Below are 5487 nucleotides of genomic sequence, written 5' to 3'. Positions count from 1 at the left end.
CTCTGCGTCTGAGCTCATGTCTGCAGTTACTCTGGAGGAATGCAGAAAAGTTGCAGAAAGTCTGTGCATTTGTAATTTACATTTATCCAGACAGCGGTCATGCTCCATGACTAATAAGAAGAGGAGGACTAATCAGGCACTTAACCTCTGCCTCAATTTTATTTATCCACTGAAGTAGTGCTAATAAATAAAATTCCTTTTGTAGCCGGATTGTCTTTGAAGACATCACCCTTAAATAGGCCTACGTAACCAAGTGAGGGCAGAGAAAACATCAAGCTAGAAGCCTTCAAAAGCTGGTCCTGCTCTATCTTCAGCTGCTATTTACAGGTGTGGCTGCACAGCCACATCATTATCAAAGCACATTCACAAAGCCACTGACATTATGGCATTGGGCATCTAAAAATTTAGTCAAAAGTAAGCTCTGTGAGTCATGTAGAGTGGCTCTTACATGTTTAACACCCTCTGATTTTGATATTTGAATACCAATCAGGGGAAGTTCAACTAGTTTCTGTCTATACCAAGCAGTGGAACAAATTGTGAATGTCAGTCATCACCTATCTTAAGCCAAACCTGATTATTGTGTGAACCAAATAGAAAACATTTTTCCAGTTATATTGCAAAATTGGCCAATAAAAGAATATCTTGTATACTACAAATAAGAATAATGAACATAGTATTAGCTAAATAAAATAGTATTTAGGTAAGTCAGTATGTGACATAACATTTCAAAGAATCTCAATTATAACTTGAACATATTATAGCTTGAACATATTATATTAGTTATGAATCATTAAAAGACAATGACCAGTGCTTCCATGCCTTTCAGCTCAAGTTTCAATGAGAAGTTTTTTGGTTTAGGCTAGAAGGCAGATGTGTGGAAGGTTCCTCCTGTGCTCTGCTGCACACTCCCAGTCACTAACCTTCCCCAGAAAACCCAGAAGGGAGTGGTGCACACAAGTTCTCTGTAAAGGTTACTCTTTGGACATGAAGAGATCTGCCTATCTGGCAGGAGACAAGAATATTCTGAACTTTGTCTGGGTTCAGACAAAGTTCATTCTCTTCATTCTGTTCATTCTGAGCAGTGCCTGTGTGATAAACTGAAGTCAGTAAATAATTTTCTAGACTTTACCCCAGAAGAAACTAACGCTTGAATATTACTTTGAGCCTCCTCTCCGAACACAACCTCAGGCTTCCAGCAGCTGTGCAGATGACAGGAGATGAATTTTAGTTATCTATAAATCCCAGAAATCAAAGTTACACCACAAAAAGCCATTGCTGTCTGTCAATCATGCCCTCTTGACTAAGTTTGAGCGTCTGTAACTTTTCTTTCCCAATACATGGGTATTCCTGCCAAGAACTGTGGCTATTGCTCATGTTGATTAAAATACCATACATCCTTTCCAGTGATTCTGGTTCTACGGTCTTTTGCACCTGCCCTTTCCATTGTCTGGGTGAGCTTTACTTACTGCTCAGGATCAATTAGCAAAGGTATGTGTTATTTGTTAAACCCCTACCTTCAGAGATCCCACGAGGAAATCTGTGTTCAGAACCTGTGTGGAATGGTTAAAGAAAGGACAGAGTTACATCAAAACCAGTCCATTGTCCTGAGCACATGCCACATCAAACATTCCTACACCCTGTGTAACCTCTCCAGATAGCTGAACTGCACAGAGTGCCTCAGAATTCCTGACCTAGAGCAAAACTCCACAGAGAGTCTTGTGTTCCTTCCCACATTTCTGGGAGATGCTTGAAACAAAGATAATGTCCAGGAAAAAATTAGCTGCTTTACATATTTAATCCCAGTCAATTCAAGTGCCTTCCGAGTTAGTCTTCCTGTGCCTTCCACAGGACTTAGAGGTAGTAAAGTTGGGAGAAGGCCCTTCCAAGGACTGGCATGCTGTGACTCTCCCTTTGGAGTGGTTTGGGTGGTAAAACCTTGACTCTGCATATAAAGCATGACCTGGAGCGTTAGATGAGCAGGATGAGAAGAAAACACCCCTTCATATTCCACCTTTTTGAGGATCTGTGGAGATGCCATGGTCAGAGCATGAAGCAAGTGGATGGCACTTACCGTGAGATGCTGAGGTAACAAATCACAAAGTTGCCTTCAGCTGCAGCTCTTTATACCTTATCTCCTGCCCACACAGCACTCCAGAGCTCTATTTTTGGTCAATAATAATTTACTCTTTAGTTGTAAACGTGTTGTAGCTCTGATCTCTCTGCTAATTACTGAGGGACAGGATTGGTTTAAGGTTGTATGGAGTCAGCTGCACTGACCCGTCCTTTTCACATTGATCTGTGCCAGGATGGAGGATAGAGGAACCCAAAGACAGCTCTGATAAAGCCAAATAAGGCAACACTTGGCTCTGCATTGCAAGGGTTTGCCTTAGGCAGCAGGATGGGGTTTTTCTAATTGTGCACAATTCCTTATTTAAGGATACAATATTGATGGGTGCCCTCCTATCCTCCCTGTTTGACTACACATGCTGCTAGATAAGAAGAAAGGCTTATTGAGGCATTTTTTTTGATACCGTTGTGTGGGGTGCTGGCAAGCCTGAAGCCAGCCTCAGTCTTGGGACAGCACAAACCAGTGGCATGATCACATCTTCAGGTTGTTTCAGCAATTATTACCCTGTGGATCGAGGGGCTATTTCACCTTAAATGACAGATCTTCTTCCTTATGCCCTTTTGGAGGCAACCAAAATGAAGAAAAAAAAATCATTACCAAGCTATTATTTGTACCTTGCCATTCTGAAGCCAACAAAACCTTTTTTTTTTTTTTTTTTTTTTTAATCTGAGCCATTCTGGTAGCAAAAATAGAAGTAGAAGAAGAAGTAATTGAAATAATACAGAAAAAATACTGGAATAATATTGTTTGCTCCCACTTACAGCTGATTTTATATCTGTACTATCTCCTTGCACAAGAGCAAATAATACTGCGCATTAGGGATTTTATCTAGTAGCAGCAGAAAAAAAAAACTGTGTTGAGATAAAAATGGCTTGACTTCCATACCAGAGTTTTTCAGCTGATTAAATGATGAGGATTGTACATCCTGCCAGTTGCCAAATAGACAACACAAATAGTCAAATACAAGTGGCCAAGAGCAGAGGGTTTCCCTAAAATCATGGAGATGTAACATCTGGGGTATTGGCTGTAGTGTGGGAGCTCTTACTAAAGCTGCCTTGCTTTTGGAGATCTGGAAATTGTCTAGAGCGAATGGTGGCCCAGCAGACCTAGTGCCAATACTAGGAAAAAGTAGAAGCTAATAATGATTAGAATTTGAGGACACAGTGATAAATAAACATACTGAGCAAAACAGCATTTATAAAGAGAAGTAGTGTTCCACAAAACTAGTGGAGAATCAAAGATGTGGATATGTGAGAGAACCAGATGGTACTGTCTAAATGAATATTTCTTAGCCATGTGAGAAGGTATAGCTAAGTCTGTGTCTGTGATGGTATTTATGATAATTTTGAGAAGTGATCCTGGACAAGGACAGGCTGATAATCCTGCTGCAGATATGTAAGTATCCCTGGGGATGGGGTCTGAGTGTTCAAAGCGGCTTGATCTGAAGCAAATCCCAGGAGCAGCTTGGGGAAAGCTCAGTCCAGCAGCTCTATTTATGTATATATTGCACTGGGCCCTCCTGGGATCCTTTTTGTCCTTGATGAACCTCACAGCCCTTCTCAGTAACGTCCCCTATACCCTTCTGTCCTCCTGCACTGCTGCCAGGCTATGAAACAGCCCTCAGTAGGGATTAGCAGGGCATCAGGAGGACCTTGCCTGCTCCTCTGCTTTTTGTAAAATATATTCTGTGTCTGGGACATCAGCACTGTGCTTTGCTCGAGCTGTTTCTGAGCAGGCATTGTGTGGAGGAGTGAATTTCTGTCACAGCAAGGTTGCTTCTCCCTGCTGCCTTCTGACCTCCCACATCAGCCTCACCTTTCACCTGCAGTGCTGCCACAGCCAGGTGCAGGGCTGGGTCACTGGGCATATATAAGTATGTATATATGATTTTGTATGTATATATACATGTGTATGCGGGCATAAACTGCCTTCCTGGGCACATCCACAGGCTGGGTGAGGAATGAATCAACAGCAGCCCTGAGGAGAAGGACTTGGGAGTATTGTTTGACAAGAAGCCCAACGTGGCCATGTGTACTGGAGCCCATAAACCCCCTCTGTGCTGGGCCGAGCCCCAGGGTGGGCAGCTGGTCAAGGGGGGGATTCTGCTCCTCTGCCATGTGCTCAGGTCAGACCCCACCTGCAGAGCTGCCCCAGCACAGGAGGTGCTGGAGCTGCTGGAGAGAGCCCAGAGGAGCCCATGGAGCTGCTCCAAGGTCTGAAGCCCCTCTGGAGCCAGGCTGGGAGACCTGGGGGTGCTCACCTGGAGAAGGGAAGGCTCCAGGGAAACCTCAGAGCCCCTTCCAGGGCCTGAAGGAGCTCCAGGAGAACTAGAGAGTGACTGGGGACAAGGCATGGAGGGACAGGACACAGGGCAATGGCTTGCCACTGGAAGAGAGTAGGTTTAGATTAGATATTAGGAAGCACTTGTGAGGGTGCTGAGGCCTGGACACAGGCTGCCCAGAGAAAACTCTGGCTGTCCCATCCCTGGAAGTGTTCAAGGCCAGGTTAGATGAGTCTTGGAGCAACCTGTGCTAGTGGAAGGTGTCCCTGATGGTACAACCCACCCCAGGAGATGGGAGTAACCCAGGCTTTTGTTAATATATCACTTTGGAGTGCATTAGCATGAAACAACACTGTGGTTTTTAAAATGTGAACATGGATTTGTCTGATGTTTGCTGATATCCACAAAGAATGAAAACCCACATTTTGAGTGAAGTTATGTTGGGCAAAGTTATCAGGATTACACTGGAGACTTCATAGGAGAAAAGTGTCTGCCTGACCTTCAGGGTAGTTTTGGAAACAATATAGACAATGACCAACTGACTATATAAGATTGCTATTTATGCTGCCCTGGGAATGTTAGCTTTCACATCACTTTCATGAACAAAAGTTGAAAGTAGATCTCATTTTATGTTTAAATGTCCTCTAAATTATCTTCCAAAGTGAATTGAAGGATTGAAGAAATTTAACTTGAAGTAAGATCTTGAAAGAAGACACAAAAATTAAAAGAATAATCAAAGATTAAGTGGGAGTAGGAAGGAAGGTGTAATAAGTTCTTATTGTTTGGCCAGAACATTTGAGATAATATATATTTTATTCCTAAAGAAACAGTTACAAGGGATAATTACATTCTGTTTCAGAGAAAAAAATTATTTTCTCAGCTAAGGAAGTATTAGATGAAATTTCCTGATGAGAACAAAGCAGGATGTCCGACTGGACCACTTTAAAAGTGGCTGAAACACTTTAAAATACCTGAAGCAAGATTTTTAATTGAATAAATAAGTTTAAAATAAGCAAGGCAAAATGTAAACCTTAGAAGAAATCAGAGTAATGATTAAAATGCATCACTCAACTCCTCA

Source organism: Taeniopygia guttata, chromosome 18 (genome assembly GCF_048771995.1).
Source record: "Taeniopygia guttata chromosome 18, bTaeGut7.mat, whole genome shotgun sequence".
NCBI classification, from domain to species: Eukaryota; Metazoa; Chordata; class Aves; order Passeriformes; family Estrildidae; genus Taeniopygia; species Taeniopygia guttata.
Note: the sequence above shows the minus strand (reverse complement) of the source record.